The sequence below is a fragment of the Triplophysa dalaica genome, chromosome 9, assembly GCF_015846415.1.
Source record: "Triplophysa dalaica isolate WHDGS20190420 chromosome 9, ASM1584641v1, whole genome shotgun sequence".
NCBI classification, from domain to species: Eukaryota; Metazoa; Chordata; class Actinopteri; order Cypriniformes; family Nemacheilidae; genus Triplophysa; species Triplophysa dalaica.
The window spans coordinates 6299512-6326034 of NC_079550.1; the positions used below are offsets into that span (position 1 = coordinate 6299512).

Below are 26523 nucleotides of genomic sequence, written 5' to 3' on the forward strand. Positions count from 1 at the left end.
ATATCATCAATCATTTATCATCCACCTGTTTACGAAGAAAAAAAAGCATTTAAAGCATTTTATTTCCTCCTGAAAAGGACGTCTCTCCTCAATAGATCTCAACAACTTAATATTTAGGGCTAATGTGAATTTGATCTCCCAGAATCAAGTGCCAGAATCAAGACGTATCATATCATCATCCTGATGAACCAATGTGCATATACTTGGTAGAAATACACAAGAGCATACCAAATAATAGAGACGCCTGTAGCAGCGCACGAAAAAAGCATCATCTACACTTTCCCTCCCTCCCTGGATCCTCTGTCAGATCCCTAGAGACAGAAAGCAAGGAGAAAAGAAAGTGATCAGCAGCACATGAGAAAGAAAGAGAACATGCAGCTCTATCATAGAGGCCCTGGGGAAAAATAAGAGAGAAGAAGCCATGCATCCATTATGTTGTTTACCATGGGGTGTGCGTTATTAAACTGTAACTCACAGCTTCTCATTTGCTCTGTCTGTCGAGAGCTGAATTAAACAATACAGTGGCCCACTTTACAGAACGCTGTGCAAAAACACAGCTGAGATTCAGAGCTCAATGCACTCACAAACCTACCCAGAACCAACAGACCATTGATTTTTTTGCAATTTATCTTTTGGTATGCATGTGATAGAGTGTGAACTAATGTCTGCAGGTTCTGAAACTATTTATTTATTTCATTATTTTTGCTATGCATTCACTTACATTTTATGGACACAAAACCAATGCAAGTCCCCACCATTGTTTGGTTACCAACATTCTCCTGACAAATCACCTCAAAGTATTTACTGAAGATGTTGTGCAAGGGCAGAAGGACAAATATCCAGGCCCACCTCAGATGCTCTGATCTTGCAGATGAGAGCCACCAGGACAAGAATACACCCCCTCCCCAGCGAGACAATGTCACAGCACCAGCCTCCAAAATAAAACACACACACAAACACTGGAGTCACAAGAAGTCCATCAACCTCGCCATGACAGGCCGTCACATTCGATGACCATATCTGAAGTGCATTTTTTTAGCATGCCCCGAATACAACATTATTGTCGTCCTCAATCTTCAGTTCACAACTCTGAGGACAAATTCTCCCAGCAAACACAACCAAACCAGCAACCATCAGGTCACCATTGTCACTCCATAAATCTGTTACATCTACTGTATAATACACATCTATCTTCAAACCTCAAATTATTTGTAATCTTTAAACTTCTTTCTACACAAAGTAAGTTTTCTAAATTTAATGTATATACCACAAATGATCTGTTTACATATGTACATCTCAAACGTTTTTACACATAAAAGTCTAAACTGATCAAGATCAACTGCACTGATCAACAAAAAAATAGCCTGAAACAAATATCTAAATGTTGATTAACTATTGCGAAATGAAGTCATATAGGTATGTAATGACAATAAATGATGACAGAATTTAAATTTTTGGGTAAACTATCACTTTAAAGATTGGGTGACACACGCAATTTCTGCCAATCTCACATTAATCTTAAAAACCTATTCATAAATTTTGCATACTAAGTATCTTCGAAGAGTATTTAGTTTGATCAAATTTATAAAAGATACAGCTGTACGATTATTTCCGGAAAAACACAAACTGCTTGACGCATAGGCGTATTAAGACCTCATGGTGCCCCTTGGCAACATCCCCAGAGGTTCCCCCCATCCAGCCACCTACCCACAGTCCCACACGCAAGAATTAAAAGATTTATATATTAAAAGATTTTATAAGAATGAAACAGCAATTTACAATATACTATTTTACAAGAATTATACATTAACATGACACTTTTGTAGAATAGAACGCAAAAAAAGTATTTTTAACAATAAGGCCTACTGTAGTTAAGGGGCACCTGCTTTCTGTTGTAATGATACATTTCTTGTTTTGAAGTAGTGAACAAAGTCACTAGCACAAAAAGTTTTAACAGGTGTAAATGTTTTGTGTGCCACAAAGTGGGGGTACAGGGACACAGCTGTGACATATATAAATATATATAACCTATGTATAGTTTTCATGTACTGTATGTATTCACATTACGGGGGACAATGGAACTATGTACAGGTTTCCGGACATTGGGACTTTTATTCAACAAATTGGTAAATGCAATCACCAGGGGTCTCATGTACAAAGACTTGCGTTGAATTCATACTAAAACATACTAAAGCTTAAATTGTACACGAAAGACGACTCGCCTCATAACACTCAGTAGTGATTGGCTGAATGTTAGTTCACTCAAATCTATGTAACAAAGAAGATGTTGGCGGAGATGTGTCGAAAAAGTGCGGGGTACAGAACCATTTTACAGAAAGTGGGGGGTATTCTATGCACATGGTGCCACAGCTATTTAAAGCAGATGCGTGACTTAAGTCTTACAAAACAAGTGCTTATATACATTTATGAAGTTGTAATTTTGTATTGCTGGTTTATGTGGTGCTCCTGAAGTCTTGGTGCCCCTGGGCACTAGCCCAATTGCCCATATGGTTAATCCACTGCTTAAGGCAGGCAGGGGGGACGGAACTGCAGCACGAACACACAATACATCATCGGATTGATCCCTTCGTGTTTTTATATTATGCACGCACACCCTGGTTGCCAACAAAACACAGAAACAACAAACACAAAACTGCACAGCCAATCTTCCTCAAATCGCTGGATAGTTGGTGCGTGGGCAGGTTATTTCTTTCGCCTTGCCGTGGGCGTGCTTTTTCGGGAGAATTGTCCAATAAAATGAATACGGTCCCTGTTAAGAAACCGGGATCTAGACTTATAAAAAACTTTCTGAAACAAGTTGGAATGCTGGGGAAGTGTATCAAGCACAAAAATACTATGTCACACATCCAATAGATTTTTAACAACTTGACCATGTTAAGCATGAGAAGCCACCATGTTTAATGGAGTAATAAAGTCAGAATGCATGAAATAGCATGTTGCCTGATCTTTAATGCTGGGTGTATGTGCTTTTTGGTGCTACACCATTTTCATTTGCTCACTATAATAAAATAACGTAACCGCATAATAATTATTAATTTGCATTCAACAGAAAATAGTCTTCAGGGATGGCATGAGGGTGAGTAAAATTTTACAACATAAAGTCTTAAAGGGATAGTTCACCCAAAAATGAAAATACTGCCATGAGTGAACCTGTATACATTTCTTTGTTCGGTTGAGCACAAATGAAGATATTTGCAATAATGTTGGCCGTAAGACAGTCTGCTGTCAGTTGGTAGGAACCACGGACTACCATAGTGGATTTTTATACCAATTGTGGATTTTTTATTGTTCCGGTGAACACAGAAGAAGATATTTTGAGGAATTTATTAAGGCAGTTTATGAACAGTTGTTCAACTATGGTAGTCAATGGTGCCCCAGAAATGTCAGCTGCTAACTTTCTTCCAAATATTTTTCTTTGTGTTCAACCGAACAAAGACATTTATTTATGTTTTAAACCACTAAAGGTGAGTAATTCATGATAGAATTTTCATTTTTTGGTGAACTGTCCTTTTAACATCTCAGCTAAGTTGTCTGATCAAATGAAGTGAAAAGCACTTAATTTGATCTGCAATAAACGCAAGCAATAAACGCTTGAATCCCCTAATAGTATTTTAGTGTCGCCTGAGAAATATAGGCAATGCACTGCTCACTGGCTCGAAAATGCTAAGGGGGAGGGGGTTGACTGAGCTGTGCCAAACAAAAGGTCTATGGTATCTCCTTCACAATGGCTACAACAAAAGAGCAGTGTTCTCCAGGTTTGGTGGGCTTTTCCTGGCCTTGCGCTCTGATTGGGTGTTTAATTTCATTGTTTCGATCGCACACACCACGACCAAAGCCAAGAGCAAATCTGGTCCCTGTGTCGTTCACTTCGCACTGTTTCTGTTGAAGAACAGGATTAGGAGAAAAAGACCTCCCAGTATAGCTCAACTGATGTTCACCGAGCGATTTGTCAGACAGACACAAGCTTTATCCGCTTGAGCTGAAATGGTTTAATTTAGTGGCAGCTTCATTTGCCTGAATGCAACTCAGCGGGTCTGAGAAGTTTATTGTCTTCTACGGTTCGCTCTTATTAACCAGCGCAGGGATGCTTCTGACAAATGTGTGAAAACCACATCAAACGTGGGCCTACCTGCTCTTACGTGGGGGTAAAATTTGGCTGCAAATGTAAATCCCCACAGGGTGTCTTCGATAAAATTCAATGGGACTCATTATATTACTTGCCATACGAAAATAACAAGTCTCGTCTCATATAAAACTAACAGCAGAGCTCTTCTCAACTTAATTCTTTTTTGATACCTATGGTGACTTTGTTCTAATCCTAACCTTATGAACTATTGTAATATTAATGCTCGCTATGGCAAATGTCACTAATACATGAACTGCGTGCAGAAGAGCAAAAACTGGAGGCTGGAGAAGAATGAATTTGCTAGATGAGATGGTCTGAGCGTGTAGGAGGGGGAAATGGGAATCATATTTTAAGCTGCTCACAGATAGGAGGAATGACAGATTATTATTCTAAACCTCGAATTCTTCGTTCAATCGTGCCATGCCAGCAGAGGTCAGTCTGTTAAACTGTGAGAACAGCTGTGTTCAGCCTTTCAATACTGAGAGCTTGATGATAAACCAAATCTATTGCAAGCAGGGCTGAAAGTCTAACAGAACTGTAAAGAACTGGCACAGGCAAGGTGTAGTTCTCCCAAAACTTTTGCACAGCTGTGAAATAATATCTCCCAAAAAACTAATTGGATGCTTAAGAAGAGTAAACTATATACAGGAATCATGAGCTAAATTGAATATAATTTAAGACCTTTTTTAAGATTCTTTCCATACATTTTAAGGCGAAAACTTTAACTTAAATGTACTATATACGTTGTGAATAATTTAATAAAATTAAGCCATAGCTTTCCTGTAGCTCAGTGGCATGAGCGACGCAATGTTGTGGGTTGGATCCCAGGGGATTGCAGATACCTAAGTATAAATGTATAGGATAATGCAATGTAAGTGCATAAATGTAAATGTAATGTAACATAATTCAGAAGGGTGGGAACAAATCACAAGAGAATTCATTGAGTGACTAAACCAATGCAAGGTTTATTAGAAATGAAAACGAGGCTAAGCTAATCGCCTTCCGACACACAGAGCCGTACAAGTAACAGTTATTCCCAGACACAGCACTCAGCATTGGTTCCAACTCTTTATCATCCAACCATTTGCACAAAAACATTTCTCCATTAGTCAATGTTGTTTAACAACCGGGTGTGGACATCCCACTATTTGCCTACGCAATGATTAAAGTGAGGCAAACTTTAGCATATGACCCCTTTGGATAATTACTAAAAGATGTTACACAATTTAATACTTTGGAAAATGGCGTTTTAGACTTTTTAATGCCTTTATTTTCTCTAGATTTATTTATCACCTTTTAATACTTTTTAAGACACCGCAGACACGCTGTTTAGTTACTGATCATTTTGTTGCATTATAGATGGCACAATGTTACATCACTTTTTGTGGATATATAGAAGTTACCCCCTTTGTATGTGTAATGTTTTAAATTGAAAAAGGTTTTTGTTTGATGAAAGGCATGTTTTCTTAATGAAAACTCCTACTGAGCCAGAAAGGCTGCCAAGTCCCACTTCCTCTTAAACCCATAAATGGTCATTTCCAGTTATGCACCTTCTCACAAAATGTCAACCCCCCACCACCACCCCCTCCATTCCTTGCCACAGGAAACGTCCCATAAGCAGGGAACAAGTTGCCTTCCTGTTTTCAAAGATGACTCCTATGGCATGCCGAGCTGTTTCCTGCGCGCTCTCGCTCTCAACATCTGGTTCTTCCTCAACAGTGCAGCTGCCTCATATGGCTCAGATAAGGCATGCCATTGACCACTTAATGATTTCAGGCATATAGCTTGGACAGCCCTGATGGAGGCTGATCTGCATGTGTATAAATCCACCAGAAAAGCTGGCGGAGAGCTGTTCTCCAACTAGACACAAATGTATTCTCAACAAACATCATTGAGTGAGTTTACATGAACAGCCTTAATGCGATTATGCTTAATAAACTGATTACAAGTATAATCATGTAAACACGTAAAACGGGTTTCTTTTATCATAAGCAAAACCCGCTAGGGAGAAGTACCCCATTACTCCGATTTTGCAATGCATTTAAACGCCTTTACTGGTTTTCTTTCAGTTTTGCATGTCTATCGGCGCAATAGTAAAAGTCTCAAATGGAATTAACAGTAAAATAACGCATAAAAGTCCGCTCTCGAATCATGAAGTTGATGTACAGTAGAATCGGCAAAATGAAAAAATTATTGTTGGAGTTATTGGGGACATGAGAAGTAGGGGTGCTCCGATCAGGGTTTTTTTAGCCGATCACCGATCCTCGATCACTGAAAGCTGTGTTGGCCGATTCCGATCACCGATTATAGGAACTATTTGAAGCTTTCTGAGTACCAAAAGAGAAAGTGTCATGAATTAACTAATGAATATTAGTAAGTAACATATTTGGTAACACTTTCCTTGAAGCATTTATGTATAATGCATTATAAAGAGTTATTAAAGGGTAAAATGCATTATTAATATTCATAATGTGTGTTGTAATGCATTATATGTAGTTGTAAATAATTATAACCAATTTAAAATGTGTCGTGTTACAATGAATTGCTTAGTGTTATAATGTATTAACTGTAATAACAATTATCTATTAGACATTACAATGCATTAAAATGTGCATTTACACTGCTTGAAAACTACTTTTACAATAAATTAAACATAAATGCTTCAAGGAAAGTGTTACCACATATTTTCATAAAACATAGCAGCATGTGACATGAGTCCCAGAAACCCTTTGTCTTCCACAATATAAAGTGGCCATGATCAAAGCAAATTTATTACATTATTTTATCTGATAATCTGATATTTCTTTATGCTTCTTACTGTCCTTGCAGTAGAGTTGATGCTTTAAAAAATGTCTCTGTTACTGACAGCTGAGGAGAGGTTGCGCTAGACTTAGACTTTTCATTTATTTTCAATGTTTCTGTTGTCGGACATAAAATAATAATCTAATTACAAGCAAATGTTTATGTTCTTATGTCCATACAATAACAATGACAGGTGCCTGTAAAAGGTGTTTTGTACTCACAAGAAAGCTGTGGTTTGGTCATATGTGACCCTGGATCACGAAACCTTAAGGAGCACGGGAATATTTTTAGTTATAGTCGAAAATACATTGTATGGGTCAAAATGATCGAATTTTCTCATGTTCCATTAAGATATTTTGTAAATTCAATATATTAAATATATCAAAACTTTATTTTTTGTGAGTGGATGGCCATTAACAGGCCCTTTTAATGAAAACTTCAAAGGCAATTTTCTCAATATTTTGAATATTTAGCACCCTCAGATTCCAGAGTTGTAAACGGGTATATCTCCGCCAGATATGATCATATCATGACAACTTATACATCAATAGAAAGCTTAATTATTCAGCTTTCAAACTATGTAAAAATCTTATTTTCCAAAAATGTACCAATAAGACTTCTTTTGTTGTCCGGCTTCACATATATGTGCTGCTTCACTGAACAGAGAAAACGCAGTGAAATTTGATGAAGTATTTTATGAAGTAAAAACTCTGTAAAGACGGCACCACAGCGCGCCTGTGTGTATGCGGGGAGTGATGGATGCATATATGCATCTCGAGTCTCTGTTGACCACATGCGCGTTTAGCAAAACTGAGCAGACATTTGAGAGTAAGATCATGAATAGAAACACACGTCCCTTCGCGATAGTCTACCTCCTTCCGCACTCAATCACGTTCATTCACGATCACGTTCTAATGACACGAAATGATAAAAAGGGGAATTACAAATCGCCTTTATTGTAGTACGTCAAAATGACGATTGCCTTCAGATATTTCTATCACTGGTAGAACAAATTAATCTTCGGTTGACGCGATCTCTGCAGCTAAATGGCGCTCGAGCTGCTTGAACTGCCCCTTTTACTTTGCGCGAGGCTAACTTTGAAAACTACTCGCACTCCTTTACGTGACTAACCCTCAGACGTCTAAAGAGGTTGTTGGTGTAAAAATGTTTTGGGTGCTTCCCGCATCGTGGAATTCGCATAGTACACACGCATAAGATTGATAAAGCATTGTCTATTTCACACACCTTGTAGAATTGCCAGACCGGTGAAGCCATTTTCATATCGCGTAAAATAAATGTCTCGTCAATTTTGCGTCATCTGATCTGCTTTTCTGGATCGGCCTTTTTAGAGACCGCCGATCATACTTCCCAAAGTGATTATCGGCCGATTATGATCGACGACCGATCAATCGGAGCACCTCTAATGAGAAGAGATATAAAAATACAGCTTCTGACCAATTTCCCGCTTTGTTTTTAATTACTAGATGGACTATCGATGGTGACGTCTCTGCACGTGAGAAACCTGGCAAGACTCAAACTCAAACTTCCATGTACACGCGGTTTTCTGCGTAGCCGGTTTATTGATACGCATGTAAACAGGTTTCTTTTATAAGCTGATTTTTGATAGATACCCATTTCTTTTTTGCATGTAAACGTAAGGCATGTAAAGATTTTTAAGACAAAACATGCATTGAATGTATAGATAAAATCTGACCTAACCTATTATATAGACTGTTTTAATCTGCAACAACATAAACAAATGGTGTGTGGCCCAAAATAAACTTCTGGTAGATCTCCGCAAAGAATCCATAACTGTTGAGTAGCTTCAATGTAATTTTATAAAATGAATCAAATATAAACATATTTTTTTTATATTATAACCAAACACAGACCAGAAGTTAACTTCAGGAAAGCGAATGCGTATATCAAGTTTTGATTTACATTTTGGTCAGTCATCTAAAGCTTATTAAATGCTCTTATCCCATCATGCACATGGATGGATGTATCATATGAACTTTGAGTTGAAACTTCCTTTCAGTGCTTGAAGTTCCTGTGTAGCATCCATGCTTTAACACTTCATTCACATCAGTATGCAGTTAATCTCCCGTGGGAACACAGGACAGAGGGGTTAATTCTGGGCTCAGACACCATTGTTTCTGTCTCTAGATCGAACATGATCTCTTGTTCACCAAAAGAAATCTTTGTACAATCCCCAGGAAAAGTGTGTGTAAATCCTGAGAATTGAGAAACAGCACTGTCTATTTCTGGAACACAAACACTCTTTTTTAAAGCAATCTCTGTGTGGATCTCTTCCATTACATCCTCTCCGGAGCTTTCCTCGCATTCACACCTTTAAAACTGCTTACTCTCATAATACTGAAGTTTACAGAGGACTCAGCTCACCATATTGTCTGGCTTCACTCCCAACCTTTTTAAGCAACATTCACTTCAAACAATCTGATGACTTCAGGATAATTCCTTCAATGCAGTGGGTTTAATCCCAGTGTCCGTTTTATATAATCTGTTATAAAGTAATAAAAAGTAAATCATGGGATACATTTCATTCTTGGGTAAAAAATTCCTCTAACACAATTATTGTTTGGTTAAAGTCATGTTGCCTTTTTAATAGGCATATAGGAATTTATTGATTCAGTAAATCAAGAACAAAACATACAAAAATGTTTTCATATTAAATAAAAAATGGAAACAACCTCAAGTAAGCCTAAAGCATGCGTTCTTAAAGGATTGGTTCACCTTGAAAATTAAACTTCTGTCCTTATTTACAAATATTTTTTTACATACATAATATTTCTTGTTATTTCAAACCTGTCTGACTTTCGTTCGTCTGCAGAACACAAAATAAGATATTTAAAAAAATGTAGGAAATAGAACAGCACAGCCCACCTTTCGCTTCCATTGTAACCAATGCAAGTGAATGGGGGGCTGTTAACAACATTCTTCAAAATATCTTATTTTGTGCTCCGCAGAAAAAAGAAAGTCATACAGCTTTGAAATGACAAGAGGGTGAGAAAATGATGACAGAATTTTCATTTTTAAGGTGAACTTTGAGTGCCTTTGTTTGCATCCTTATGTTACCCAAAATCTGCATATGAATGTCAAAAAGAAAAAAAAGTTGTCAATGAACGTTATGGTCAGTCATTTTGTTGAGAAGATTAACCATACATCTGCATAAAACACAAAAAACTCAATCGAACTGAGCAGCCCTAACAAAGCAGCCCAATTTATGATGATTTCACAATGATCAGAGCAAGGGAAAGCAGTAGGAACTGAACTCTGTTCAACTCCCACACACTTCTGACATTCCGAATAAGGCCCGTAGACCAATATTGGCAATCCCGTGCGCAAACCAAGGCTGAGGCGCAGCCAAGAACATGGGAAAATAAAGCCACGCATGCAAAAGAACTCCTAACCCCACCGTCTATCAACAAGCAGCCATTTACTAAGCTCCACGCGGAGTGATAGCGTTTTTCAAGCGATTCAGCGGTTGTGACCTGCCATTGTTGTGGCTAGAAAATTGCTAGGTTTCTTTTGCTGTCAAGCAGCCAAAACCTCTCTTTTGACAGCGAGTGTGAGAATTTAGCGGGCACGGATCGGGTGACAAAAAAATGCAGGGTTTTATGAGTACCGGACTCCACTAAAAATCACTTGTGTAAGAAATGTAAAACACAGGTGACATTGACTAATAGGAAGGTATTAGGGTGCATAGCGAGGGGTTATCGGAGCAGAGCTCGATTCTGCAGCTGTGGCTTCACTGTGCCAGGGAAACTTCTGACAGTGGCATGAAAAGTTCAAGGTTGCAGCAATGCTCCATATCGAAGCATGTTTGTACATGCGAGGCCGGTTGCGTGTGAAGCAGCTTTTAAAGGCGGTTTTACACTGTACAGCTGCTGCAAAGAGAGAGAGATTGAGAGAGAGAGAGAGAGAAAGAGAGAGAACGAACAATAAAGATAGTAACAGGGAGTAGGGAAGGAGTCATGTAATCCTATTGAAATCACTTTTCACTGTACTTTGTTCAAGATTTACATATGAAATTATCCTTAGACACTACAAACCAACCATGACAGGAAAACTAGTGCGGATCAGATGCTTGAAGGGACATTTCACCCAAAAATTAAAATTCTAGCTTTGTTTAACCTCAAGTTGTTCCAAACTTCTATACATTTCTTTGTTCTGATGACCATGGAGAAAAAAAAATAAGTTCTGGAACATTATTGACTATAGTGGAAAAATGTTTGTATATTTATTGTTGTGTTTTTTGTTAGATATTTTTAAGAATTTGGGAAAACAAAACTAACTTTTTTTCCTACTATGGTAGTCAATGGTGTCACAGAAATCTCTATTGCTAACATCTAAAATATTTTTTTTATCTTTCTTTGTGTTTGACAGAAGAGAGAAATGTAAACATATTTGGAATTTGAGTAGTCCTTGACAAAATTTTAATTTCTGGGTGAACTATTAATTTAAAATAACAACTCGGCATTCAAACTGTTGGTCAATATCTGGCGCACACTGGATGTTATGCAGCGTGTAAACCGAGAAAAACACTTTCCAAATGCAGACAAAATCTTTGGCAATGGGTTCAAATGCTCACATGTACTCATTCCACGACATAACAAGTCATCTGGATTTATCATCATCGTTACAAACAGGTAAAGTTACTTGGTTTTTCGGTCTGCTCTGAAACACCACATGCGAAAGTAGTGAATAGCCCCAGTAAATAGATGGGTTTACAGTCTATGTGAATCAGGCAAAGTTCTGTTAAATGAAAGAAAAAAAAACAAGTGTGGTAATACAAGCATGCACATTCAGAAGTGAGAGCTTATCATGTTATCATCGAGTTAGTGGCCTCAGGATAGTATGCATGTTAACTATAACAACAAAGACTCCAACAACCTTTGATACTTCTTTCTATTTTTTCTATTGCTTCACAAGACTTGAGGACAACGTCTCAAATTGTGCTGAGGTTTTCTAAGATCCCAAAGTCTGCAGAAATAAGACATTTTAGAATAATTTCTCATCAGATTCCAGAATTACAAGAAATTTGAACAGAAAATAGATCTGGCATGAAGTTCATATTTTTTTGTTACATGTTAAGTTATATAGTACCTGACTTCTTTCAAAGACTGCGGACACTGTTTAATGAATATTTGGCATGATGAATATTTTTAGTATCTTTTTTAATAAGAAAACAGATTTGCTTGGAATAAAATCCAACCTGAAATAACCTTTCTTTAAGATGCATACGTACCTCAAAATAAATGCAAACTTGACCTTAACAGATTAATATTGATTCAATAGATAAACTAGATTCATCAGTTTTCTGAATTCTATTATTTCAAATAATACTAGTATTATTTTACTTTTAAACTAAATGAAAAGTAATTAGTAACAAAATTAAAACTAATATCTTTTGGATTACAAGATATATTGTTAACATAATAAAAATCTTGAGACAGAATCCAATGGGAAAATGAATTAATAATAAAAATCAATATCTGAGCAGTTTTGTTGTGTCAAGCAGAGATATGAATGCTCAAGGGAACATTATTTTACATGAGGAGATATATAGTGAGTTATTCTCTTAATGACAGTTGCAACTTGAAAATAAAATATTTACCAATCCAACTAGCAAATACTACTTCCTATTGCTTAAAATTAAATATTTAAAATTAAATAAGACTAAATGTGAGTGTTTAAACTCCACACAAATGCCATAAAAACACGAAAACTAATGATCTAGACTAGAGAAACAACGTTAGATGCTAGGATACATATTTGTGGTTATTTTTTATACAGTGTGTGAATAACTGTTATTGCTTTTATTGTCCTGAGTGAAACATAATGTGAGAAAAAAAATCTTACAAGATACCACATACTGCATCCAATGTTATCAGTGGTGAGGCGTGTAATTTGTATTGTATGCAAATGTATTCACTCAACTTAAAACACTAAAAGTAAATATATACACTTGACTTAAAATGTTAAGTTGTCATGACTTAAAGTGGTGGGTAAAGTTAAAGAGAATATCTATGTAACCAAAAGAGCTCAATACAAATTGTTTTAAACCAATACCATCGATTCTATTGAGTCGAACCAATAAACAAAGCTGGTGAGTTGTATTGAAGCACTTCTAGCTCGAATAGGATTTATTTAAACATCAACAAAAAGTACACGTTACATTTTTAAGCAAAATAAATTTCAAGTCTTCCAGTCAATGTAATCCAATCCAATCACATGATGAAAATGAATGAAGGTGAGCGATTGAAAGACAATACACATAAAAGCGGTAGAGGAACGTTCAGATGCATTATGGAAATATTTGATCTTGCTCCTGTATGTTGATATATGGCACAAGCCTCTCTTTGTTGCCGGATGTGGGAAAAACATCCAGTAGATGCTAAAATAAGAACAGGAAGGAAGCAGGGGGTGGGGTGGCAGCGACAAGCAGGAGTGAGAGAGGAATGTTCCCTTTTCACTCGTTTCGACACACAAACACACACACACACACACAAACACTGGACTGTACAAAAGCTATGAGAGGAATGCAACATCACAGCCATTTACACTAAAACTTCTGTAACCTTGATGTCTGCATGATGAGTTTAGCTTAGCTTACAACAGTAAAATCCAACAGTTTTTACTAAAATGTATCTATATAAAAAATTGGATGATTATTAATGTTTGCATTGACACAGTTACATTAGATGAAAGCGAGACCAAAGATTACTGTATGAGCAGCAGATAAATTCATTCATTTAGCTGCTATTCAGCTTCACCACAAGTTTTCCAGGTTCTTGGGACAAACCTTCTCATTCATTTAAGAGATCCTGACAGATACTAGATACAACAAGTTATTCGTTTTGATGAGTCAACAAGTCAAGCTGACACAGCCCTGCAGCCGAAGGGCCCAGCAGGAACACAGTCATTTATCAAAGTGATCTGAAAACAGCATGATCAGGTAAAACAAAACATACCTGGACAGCACACAAAATACAGAATGCGATCGGCTGAGGTGGAACCATTGTACAGTAATGATACCAGATGTTGATACTATGGTACTGAATTACTTTATTCATATACATTATAATTCCAAATGTGGTATATAGCAGTTAGCGAACCGTAACGTTTGAGCCTTGGCTTGCTTTCTGAGCCAATAGAACCTGTGCTACACTAGCAGACTTCACCAGCGTACAGACTATGATTATAATCTTAATATTAAACTGGTCACGTTATAGTGAACTAAACGTATGGAACTGACTGTATTAAATTTACCACATGTCTGATAAAATGTCACTGTTACGCAGAATAACAGCAAATATGCACAATATGTTCCATTTAAGACTAACCACAGTCAAAATCACTCGTCTCAAATAAAGCTAACGTTAAGCAACATGAACAAATGTGCACATCAGCAACTTGAATAAATCGAGGCACGGCGGCCTTATAAATCATAAATAACCTACAATTTAATGATCAAATTACTTGATAGCAAAGTCTTCCTCCCGTTGTTCTGAACAACTTTACCAGCTTTTCTATTTCTTTTCGAGACTTGACAAATTGACTTAACAAAGTTCATCCACATTCTCTTTTGAATTACGTTTTTCCGCATTTCTTCTTCTTTTGCACTTTTTTGGGGGTTGGCGAACCAACTTCGTGTGATTCATCCACTTTACGAGACTGTTGGTGAACAACCCCCCATTTATAAAAATTATATGATTGGTCAGTTTTACTGTCAAAATGAATCTCTCCCATTGATTTAAAGTACTGTTCTACATATCTAAAAGAGAAAATTGGCAGACTTTTACTGAAAATAGTATTTTTAAGTTTTTAATTAGACATCAAGGACGGCTTAGAGAGACCTGAGGGATCGCTATTGGTATATGCAGTACAGTAGGGGCAAATAAGAACAAAACCATGGTACATGTGCTTAATAGGAGGTTGTGACTTTATAGAGAGGTTTAGGTTCAGTCTGAATAGGTGGAGAAAGGGACTGAATAAAAGAGAAGGCAGGTCAGGTGCTTTTCTCAGTTTACCTCATGACTGGGCAGATGGAGGAAGGAGGGGGGGCAGCAGTGGTATAACAGTGTGACTGTGTGTGTGAGAGGGAGTCTGAGGGCACCAGGCGCCAGAGATCAGCCCTGGCAGAAGCTGAGACTGTCACCTCACAACACAAACACATACTGCGTTCCTGGACCAAGCCCTTTGCCTACATATACTCTCCTGTTCACAACCATACTGTATGTCTACATTCATATACCTATATACATCTTACTCTTTCTTTTACATAGGCTTTCAGCAACCTTCCTTGTCTTTTTCTTGTCCTGAGTCGCATTAAAATATTGCTTTCTTTGTCTTTGTGAATCTAATTTAATAAAGAAACAAATAAGATTTTTGTATTAATGTTATTCTATTGTAATAATTTTACTTTAATTACATTATTTTTTGGTTTATTATGATACTGATAATTGGGGAGGGGGTGTTCAACAGTCATGAACTTAAAGTTCACCCAAAAAGATTCTGTCATCATTTACACTCCCTCTCGTCATGTATGACTTTCTTTCATCTGCAGAATACAAGAGAAGATATTTTGAAGTTTTGTTAACTGGCCCCCATTGATTTGCATTGGTTTTGTGTCCATTTAATAGAAATGAATGGGGTTCAGTGATGTTCGGTTACCAACTTTCTTCAAAATATCTTCTTTTGTGTTCTGCTGAAGAAAGAAATTTTGAAATGTGAAGGTTTGAAATGTGAAGAGGGTGAGTAAATGATGACATCATTTTCATTTTGGGTGAACTATCACTCTAACAATCCAAAAAGTGAATTATAGACATTACATATAACACCAATGCTGTTTTTCGTACACAAGCCAGTTCTGTTCTCTCATTTAATGGTAAACAAATACAGATTTTTTAATATTCAAGATATTCTTGGCTCTGTGACAAGAAGTGGTTGAATGATGTGCTCTCGGATGAATGTGGTTTCAACACCCTGTCATATAGAGGAAATGAGCAGAGCAGCTCCAATGACATTCTGCAATGATCCAGTTCTTCTGTCTTTTATTTCAATTCATTAAAGCGGGCGTAACACACAGGGTTTCTGCCAATCTCATATTAATCTTGAGTACCTATAGAGTAGTATTGCATACTACGTATCTTCGAAGAGTATTTAGTTCGATCACATTTATAAAAGATAGATACAGCTTTACGATTGATTACGAAAACATACGGCACGTGCGGGGGGGGAGGGGGAGGCGTAACCAGAGCATGTGCCCACCCATTGTCAACAAAACACAGACATCAGTTTCACTCACATTATGCGGTTCATGTCCAGTATCTTTTAGCCCTGTGACGGCTCCATATATCAGTTTCAAACAATCTCCAAATCCAGCGTTATATCCACCGTTTTTATAACATTCATCACCCAAATGCAGTGAACAAACAAACACCTGAACTTCGCGAACGTATGTTCTCTCTCCTGTTTACAAGTGAAAGTGACATCTGCGCCCTACGTTATACACCCAACACGTTTTTTGACAAGTTGACCATGTTAAGCATGAGAAGACAGCAAGTGTAACATTGTAAAGAAGTCAGAATGCATGAAACGCTGTTGCAGGGCCACTATAAAGTAAAAGATGCAGAAGTTCATTGCGGTCGTATAACAGCACAGATTTGATTTGGCCGTAGTTCCCATTTCAGAGCATATTTACTAAAAATGTATGCCTTGAATGTAACACTGTAAGTCTCGTCATCAAAAGTGTCTATCAAATGCTTTCCTGTAGCTCAGTGGTAAGAGCATTGCGTTAACAACGCAAGTTTGTGGGGCCGATCCCAGGGGATTGCACATACCTATGTAAAAATGTATAGGATAATGAAATGTAGGTCGCTTTGGATAAAAGCGTCTGCCGAATGCATAAATGTAAATGTAATAAAATACTGATTCAGCTAATTTTATATCACAAACACCAGGGTTTGGAGGGATACTTTAAAAATGTATTTCGATACAGTTACAGATTACTTAATAAAAAATGTAATCTGAAACCTTTTCCATAACAATATAATACTTTGGATTACTTTAGGGTAGGGATGGGTAATGAAACCTGTTATTAAACGGGCCCCAGGACAAATTGTGAAAGACCGGAGCATTGATAAGCTCCGCCCTTATCGGTTCTGTTTTCGGTCATTAGGGCAAAAAATCATATATATTATTTCTACATGAACGTTATCTTGACAATAGTTTCTCATTTTCAATAACACCAAAAATTTAGTCTTTACCACATGCATATTCGTTATTCCCACCAGAGTGCGCGAGGCATTAAATTGTATATTGAAATGGTTGCAAAGCACAAAAACACCTTACACTTCCATATTTTAAAATAATTACTTTGGTTTTGAAACAATTGTAAACTTGAAAGTAATCAAATTTTTTACTAATTGTAATTGTAATCTGATTATTTCGTTTTTTCATATAATTGTAATGGATTACAGTTACCAATTTTTTGTATTCTGATTACTGTAATCCCGTTACAATATTAATACTATTTATAAAGTTCACATGTTACATTTTAACAAAAACAGATTTAGATCTGTCGCAACTTTCAAACGTCATTTCATTACGCTTAACTTTAAAACACAACTTGGTTACTAGCAATAGGCTGCTTGCACATGGGTGGGAATCTTTTGGTACCTCACAATTCTATTTTTAATAATGATTCTTCCTCAAAATTCGTTCTGATATATGTTTAGATTTTATTCCATTTTGTTGGATTTGTTGGCGTTCAATGTGAGTCTTTACGTTTTGTGTTCTCAAAATACTTCATCTTCGTTTTACAAGCCTTGTATATTGCATATCTCCTGTCAAGCTCCTTCTTACCAAAGAGTTGATAAATTACGAAGTATTTCCAAATCCTGCCCTCGCTAAAAATGGGACTGGGTGTTTTTTTTTCTTTTACCCCCTCGATCTAAGCTGAAGCTGTGCGGTCCCTCGACTGTACAGGTGCCGCACCTTTTGTTCTGATAACATCAACAATTGTTGTATTAACTAGAAACTAGTTTTTTGAATCTGTGAATCGATAAGAAAATTTGAATCAATATTTTCGCCCGCCCCAACAAACAACCAATGTTTTTTTACAGGCTCATTTAGATCAATATTTATTATAATTATTTCAAGCTAAATGTCAGCTATTTTCTCAGATTGTTTGTAATGATTTCTTTGTAATGACTTGATTTGATACATAATGTGCAGTTAAGTATGTTTTGAATTTACTCCTACAATGCTCCAAAACGGTTTCAAGCTTGCAACGCTAAAATTCTTTAGTCAGCATGGTAATCTCAGGGGACTGAAGAAATCTGTCATCGCTACATTTCATATCTCATACTTCTGTGAATATAGGACACAATGTGTACGTGCTGTAGTGGTGGGGAAAATATTTCTGTGCTTTGCACTTTTGGCAAACAACAAACTTTTGCAGTTTAAAATTAGACAGCAGCTACAAAGTGTAATTTCCCAAGGTTATACTTTCAATAATGAACGCTAACTATACAGAAACAAACCAACAAATAAAAAAATCTTACAAAATCTCTAATAATACAAGTCATCTTTCTGTAACAATGTACATTGTTTGTCAAAAGTGTACGAGAAAACTCAGTGAGTTTTGAGGAGGTCTTTTTTTATCTAGACACAGACGCTTGTCTATCATAACAAAGATGACCTCCAAGATTGCCCCTCTCTTCCAAGTCAGCATCATGGGAGGAATGATGAAACGTGTCATAAAATAAATTAATATAATTCTCCGAAGCAGAAAAAAAATCACAAAATACACAAAAACAAGCAGGTTATTTTCAGCATCGTTTGATATCTGTTCAGCCCTCCCCAATGAGATGAAAACATTGTGATTGGTGAGTTTTCTCAAATTCATGCTACAAAATATATTTATACTGTATGTAGAGCATACATTTCTGATGTTATGATTTCATAAACACTCAAAAAATAATTATTCCTTTGAATATCGTTGCTGTCATGCTGAAATCTTGTGTGTCCAAAATCGCTGTTTTTCAAGGAATTGGTCAGACATATTCAAACCTAAGTGACAAACATAAAGGATGACTAACAATGATTTATGTTGAAAAATAAAAATAATGAAAAATGCAGATTTGAGGTTTCAGAAAGGCAGCAGCAGCGATATAATATTTGATATAGATATGAAACCTGAACACAAACTTGTCTTTCCATTTTTCATTGCAAAACCATGTCTGCAGGAATATGAGGGAAAAAACAGACGGTCAAAGCGGACAAGCAGTAAATTTTAGGCTCTGTGACTCTTTCTTAACTGCAAAAAACTTCTTCCGAAACATTATAAAAAAAAAAAAATCCATGTGCTGAAGTTTTACTGTGACTGACCCTGGAGGCAGAGAGGGGGGGGACCGAGAAGCGGGGAGGGGGGGAGTGCGGAGGAAGGGAGAAAAAGAGAAGGCTGTGAGCGAGGAGCCTGGGAACGAAGAGAAGTTTGGCCAGTATGATAGAAATATCCTGAGTAGAAATGTAAACAGTCCTGATCTCTGATCTGCCCAGAGAGCCCCTGATCTGACCCGACATTCCACCCAGGGGTTCGGCAATGACATCAGGAGCCCACTTTCTCGTTTCCTGGCCTGGACGGCGACCCCTCGGGAAAGTGGGGTGTGTTTGATGTTTTCCAAATCAAACCAGCCTTAAAAGACATTTCTAATGTCACCCACAATTTCAGAGCGCGTTATCAAACTCTGTGTTTGACAAATCTTAGTACAAAAGCATTTTAGACAGGGGTCAGGTCATGAAACGTGAATTGAAGAACCCCTTTAGCAGTATTCAGACATGTCCAAATTTGCTTAACGACTATTGAGTTATAGTTATTAACAGTGGACTTTGTAATCGTTTAGACAATATTGGGATCTTTGTAGTTATAGGTAAAAGATGGAAGTGTCTATTGTGTGAATGTGGATGTTATGGAAGGTCATGTGCTCCGGAAGCAAGAATCTGATAAAATAATAAATACTAGTGATGTATCGGGCGCCGATATTAACCGGCCGATATTGGATTAATTTAACACCATCGGCATATCGTCAATAGCATGAAAAAGGTGGAAAAGTCCAGTTAACTTCGTAACAAACCTGCTACTAAAAATGTACAAAACTGGTAATTAAATGTAAGTAGACTTTAAACTGCAAAAGAAAAAAACATACAATGTAAGATACTGGTTCATATTATCATAGTTGTACACCACAAAAACAAAAGAAAACACAGAATCCAGAAAAATACAAACGGATTTCATAGTTCCCTGGTTAATAAATGAACTGCATTAAGGCAATGAGTTGGATGTCTGAATATCCTATTTTTTCTGAGCAAAATAATTACTGTAAATAGCAACAGCACAGACTTTATTTAAATATTTTAAAGAAATTATGCATTTTAAGTCAAATTTGAGTTAGTGTTTTAAATAAAATAAATATTGGATAACCTTTGTAGATTGTAATGTTGTCTAATGGTATTTTTATCTTAACTTACATTTACATTTAGGCACATTGACAGTTGTGTCTCTCTTAAAATGGATCCAATTCATGTTCAGTAAAATAAATTGAATGCAGAAAAACTAGCTAGTATTGTATAGTACTGTATGCAATTGACCCATATCGATATCGGCCAATAGTTTTATGCTAAAATCAGTATTGGCCCAAAAAAATCCTATCGGTGCATCCCTAATAAATATTACTTATTATTTAAAATAGTATTGAACTTAATGAATCTTTAATTCAGGATAATATCTGATGCTGTGATTACAGCAGCTATTCTCTGTAGCTTTTGGGATCTGACTCCAAAAACGGCAAAAGGTTTACATCCATAGTGAGACCTATACAGTATATATATTTATATGTTTTTATATATCATTTATATTTTTCCTGTGATTGTGGGACGGAGCTAGAACGTCTTCAAGTTAGTCAAACACTTCAAGTTAGTCAAAAAAGTAGGTAATTTCCTTTATACTGTAATTCTACCAGATATACGAAAAACACATTTTCTATTCGAAAAGGATTAAATACCTCTGTGAAATGTGAATGTACCTTCTTACAGGTTTTGCATTGAAGCTGAAAGATAGATGGATGTTATCGGATCTTCTTATCGAAACTACAGTAATGTTATTTATGGTGATATTATGTAACGACAGCAAAGTGAAAAGTTCACAGATATGACAGCAGGGAGTAAATATGAGTAATTTTTAAAAATGTCCCGTGTGATGTGAGGGGCCAATTATTGTGGATAAGGGGCTTTCTCTTGTTGTTTTTGAGATTTTATCGTGCACTAAGTGCCCTTGCATGCACACCTGAGGATGCAGTTTCCCACAAGGGTTGAATTTCAGGTGAGTTCAACAGAGCACAAGACCTGTCGAAAGATATAGCAAACCACCTCCTTCAAGTTCCCTCCTCTCGGTTTTCTCTCTTTTTCCTCCTCACACTTTACACTCTTCTATTTAGCCAGGCAGGAAAAACCTGACAGACATCAGAGAGCTCTGTGTTCGGGAAATCAAGAATGTATTGCCGCAAAATTCACAACCACCGGTTAGCGCAAAGAAAGACTAAACGCTGTCTTTCTTCTCTCTGTATTCTTAACTTCACGTGAATATAACAGTCCAGATTCCTCACAATGAACGCTATGTTCTTCAGCTAATTCACCGTGGTTATATCTTCCATGCCAGATTCTACAGCAGACACAAATTTCACAAACATCTGCCTATCGTATAGATTTTTATACTGCAAGACACGAGAATATCACTAACATTCTCCCAAGCACCTCCTTTGGTCTCCTAGAAAAAAGTAGTACAGGTTTACAAGATCAAGACTAAGAGTGTGAGTACAAAAAAGCAATTTTTATTTTAAGTTAATTTCCGTAACCCTGAGAAACCATTCATTAATAGTTGGCATAATGGAACTAGCTGGGTTTCCATTACAGATTTGAATGTAAGCAATATTTTCTATATGACGATGAAAATATAGCATTTCCATTAAAATATGTTACAAAAATGTAATTTATTCTTCTAGCGATAAATCATTCTTCTTTGGGTTTTGTCGTAGGTTGTGACCCAACTTTAGAAGTACGTACCACCACCTACTGTGAGGAGAAATCTAACCCAATATCGCCATCTTAAAAGAGTTTATTCGTGACATTCTGCAAGAGTGAGCACTGATCCAGTGGCACGTTGCATTTTTATTTATTCTATTTTTCAATCTTACATACATAATTCAATCTTAAATATATTCATTTAACATTTTGATTTGGTTATAAATGCTCTATTGGTTGTATTTTGTTTAAACATTTGTGTAGTGTAAAAAACTGAAACAATACGTTTTTCTCGTTGTTTACACCATCCAAAGAGATCTATGTGGGAGTTTTTGTTTCCATTGGGCCTATATTTTATGTGCAATTTATATTCAACAATTTACAGGGTAATGGAAATGCAGATATTGACTGGTGGCCAAAGAATAGATTGGTGGCCAATGTCCTCCATAAATCACAACTGCACATATTTCCTAATTTTACCATCCTTTGAAATGACAAAGACAAACATGTTTCATATCAGCTGGATTCATTGCATACAATAATCTTGACAACCAAATGAACCCGCAGATATCTTTATGTACTGTACCAAATGCAAATGATGTCTAACCTGATTATCTCCACCAATACACAAATAGAAATTTTGTACCAAGTAGTCCATGACATCTGACAACTTTTAATACTTCTATCTGCAAACATCCTGCAAATGAGGTCATTTAAAATAGCAATGTGAACTTTCAGACCTCAGAAGTAATTACTCTCTTTCCAAATGTTGCCTTTCAAATGTCTCAACGTGCATAGCAAAGATAACCATGCCAAAACAGAAAGGCTTGGATGCAAATCAATTACAGCCTCCGAATCAAGGTCAGCTACCATAACATTTATTTAGAAGATGATTTGAGTTTTGGTACAGCCACATATTAGTTTACAATAGTGCAGAAAATAGCGCTCATGTTTGTGACATACATCTGCTTCCAAGGTGCCTGTTTCTCTCAGGATTGCATTTTACTTTTGCTCTGATGGGTTTCATATCCAAGATTTTCCTTAAAATAGTTTGGTTTAAGGCTATGAAAGTCAAGATTGAATAAGGAAGGTGATTGTTAAACGCTGAGGTGGGCGATTTCTGAACGCTGCTATTGTATGGTGCAGATGGATTTAGGGATGTATATGGTGAATGGCTTCGGCGCTCTTCAAAGTCACAGTCATCTCTCAGATTGTGAATAAAACATGAGGGATATGCCGCACAAAGAAACCTCTTGAAGAGAGATGAAGAGGGACGCTCCTGCTTTCTTACACTTGTATACTATTACGTAATGACACAACATTTCCTCTTATTTTCAATGAATAGGGCACATTTTAATGCATATAATGCATACATTGGCAACTTTCAGAAGGCCAGCCTGATATCAGCAGAATTTTTTACGAGGTGGTTTGTACCATATCACCGTAAGTAGAGATGCTCCTATACTAAATTTCTCCACTGAATCTGATAGATAGTTAAACTCTCGGCCGATATCAACTGATACCGATTAGTGGCCAATATATTGGTGCATTTCTAGTTGTACAATGTAAATTGCACAAAATATATGATTATTAGAAATAAAGCAATAATGAAGTCCTAGCCCTAAACTGTCACTCATGCGAAAGCAGATGATACTAAAACGTATGAATAGAAAACAAATTAGCCACCAAAAGAATTGCGAATTGCAGTGTTTGAAAGTCAGGTTGCAAAGATCACGTTTACAAAAGTGGATAATGATGCTTTTAAGGTAGAAAAGGCACAATGGATTGCCTATGTTTGCCAGGTTAGTGGTATCAAATCTTTAGAAGATACTTAGATTTTTTAGTCACTTATTAACAAATTAACTAGATAGCCACACAGTTTTCCTCTTTTTTTGCTCAAAGATATCATCTATTTCTGCCATGAAAACAAAACTGTGGTCTCTACATATTACTAAGATAAAAGCTTGCTATACACTTTTAAAAATAAAGGTGCTTCAAAATGCCATAGAAGAGCCGTTTTTGTCTAAATGGTTCCATTAAGAAGCTTTAACATCCCAAAAAATTCTTCAGATTATAAAAATGTAAGAAGATGTTTCTTCAAGAAGGTGAGATGGTGGTCTAGTGGGTTAAACCACTGAACTGGTAAATCAAAGGTTGCTGGTTCGATCCCAGCAGCCACCACCAGTGTGTCCTTGAGCAAGACACTTTACTCCATGTTGCTCCAGGGGGATTGTCCCTGTAATAAGTGCACTGTAAGTCGCTTTGGATAAAAGCGTCTGCCAAATGACTAAATTAAATTAAATTAAATTCAAGATTGGTTTTTTGTGGACCCTAAAATGGTTCTTCTATGGCATCGCTGTGAAGAGCACCCTTAAAGCACCTTTATTTTTAAGAGTGTAGGTTGGTGGGCAAATCTTGTGCAGAATAAGTTGCAACATGGGCCAGACTTTCTGACAATGGACTTCATTACTATGTGAGAGTATTCAATCCTTTGACTTTCTAACCAGCTGCTCTGGCTTACCGCCAAAACGTGGATATACCTCTTGTAGGGCTCCATTCAGATTCACAGTGTTAAGACGGTTTCTCTGAACTTAGTGACTTTTACAGATCTGGAGTGATTCCATATACATACAGAGTGAATGTAAGATCAGTCACATTCAGCCTTTGCTCCTAGAGCACTTTAGCCAAAAAATACCAGGAAGCACTTTGACATTTCCTTCTTCCACCTATTATTTGTTATTCTTGCTTGTCATGTCTAATTATGTCCAATCTCTTCACTACATCGTAAAACGTCCAGCGACCACTGCTTAAATGTATCTTCTTTGATCGTTTGCTCACCGTCTTGCCATTTCAAACTTCGATGACCTTTTTTCTGGGGAACATAAGTTTTGATATTTTGCAGTATAAATTGCAAAATAGCAAAAGTTGGACTTAAGAATGACATGTGGGTGAGAAAAGGGCAATATAATAAAAACATTTAACTATTCCGTTAAAAATAATAGCTGTCCAATGATGGATGAAACTTAATTTTGAAGCACCAAAGGAACATTAAAGAATACTAGATTGTTCAACAGAGTTTATTAAAGGCCTATGTCTTCCTAACTCCCTAGATAAGCAAATAGAGCAATTACAATACTGCACTTTCTCTACCGTGAGAGGATATTCCACAATCCTCGTCTGTTCCCAAGTCTGTCGCAGCTTTGAAATGAGGAAAAAACTAATTCACCCAGAAGCCCATGATGCTTAATTACGGGCCGGTCCTCCGACGATCATTTTCAAGGCCTGTTTGACTTTGAGTAAACAAAACCAGGACATGTATTGAAAGGCACTAAACATTTATACCCCGACTGCACGCCTCAATGGTTTTATGGGAAACCCATCATTCAAGAAGGTGCTTTGAGAGCAATTTGTCAAATCTTTTATAATAGAGGCTGATAATACGTGATATGGAACAAAACATACGGCCATTCACTGCCGTGTTTGCGGGATTTCATCAACATCCAATTGCTGCTTCTTTATGTTTGCCAGATAAATTGGATTTAATACACTGTATAGGAAAAACTCTGTCATCATTGACTCAAACCTGCATGACTTACTTTGTTCTTCCTATAACACAAAAGGAGATCGTTTAATGAATAGATTCAATACAATGACAGAACACTACACTCACTTTAAAGCACACAAGCTCCTCAAACCGCTCGACGCTGATCATTTTCAAGTACCCCGTTTGGTTTGATATTTAGGCAATTTAACAGGAAAATCGTACCAAGAGACACCTTGTGACATCACTTACGTTGATAACTCTATATCCAGAGGCACAGGTCTGTTCTGTGTTGTGAATGGCAATAAAACTCCTTTCATAAACTATGCATTGTGTCAACACAAATGTAAAAGAGGCTCCGCAATTTAAACTCTAGTGTTGCATCAGAGATAAACTGGCTTGTAACACATGATACTGAGTAAATGACAACAGATGACACATACTGACTTCTTAACTCAAAACATGTTTTAACAGAATTTCAGAATTACACAGATTCTCAGTCATTTAAAAGACTGTATTTAGCAGAGGTACTGAATAGATGCATCAAGCTGCAGTGGTGTCAAACTATGAAGTCCCATGAGGAAAATATAAAGACAAAGAACAAAGAAGCAGCACCGACCCGTTGACCTGATTTCCTTTCGTAACAATAGCAAGACTACAAAGCATCTGTTTTTTATTTCTATCCACATAGATATTCTTCCTCATATTACCACTTATTGTAAAAATAGTGTATGTGCAATGACACAAGAACATCTTGAAGTTCTTCAGGTTCACACAGGTCTTTTGCAGACTAACCACATGTTCTTAGTACTGTATGAGCCAGAAACTTTTGAAAGGCAACTCCAAACTGTGTGTCAAAAGTTTTGGGCACATATTGAAGAAAGATTTATGAAATATATAGGCCTAAACATAATATAAAATCATGTGC

The 26523-nt window shown here is 36.7% G+C and overlaps 1 protein-coding gene across 1 annotated transcript in view; it reads right to left on the reverse strand.

Annotated features, from left to right (window-relative positions):
- Positions 1–26523, reverse strand: part of zmp:0000001236 (mastermind-like protein 2) — a 51655-nt gene that overhangs the window by 23543 nt on the left and 1589 nt on the right. The window lies entirely within an intron of this gene.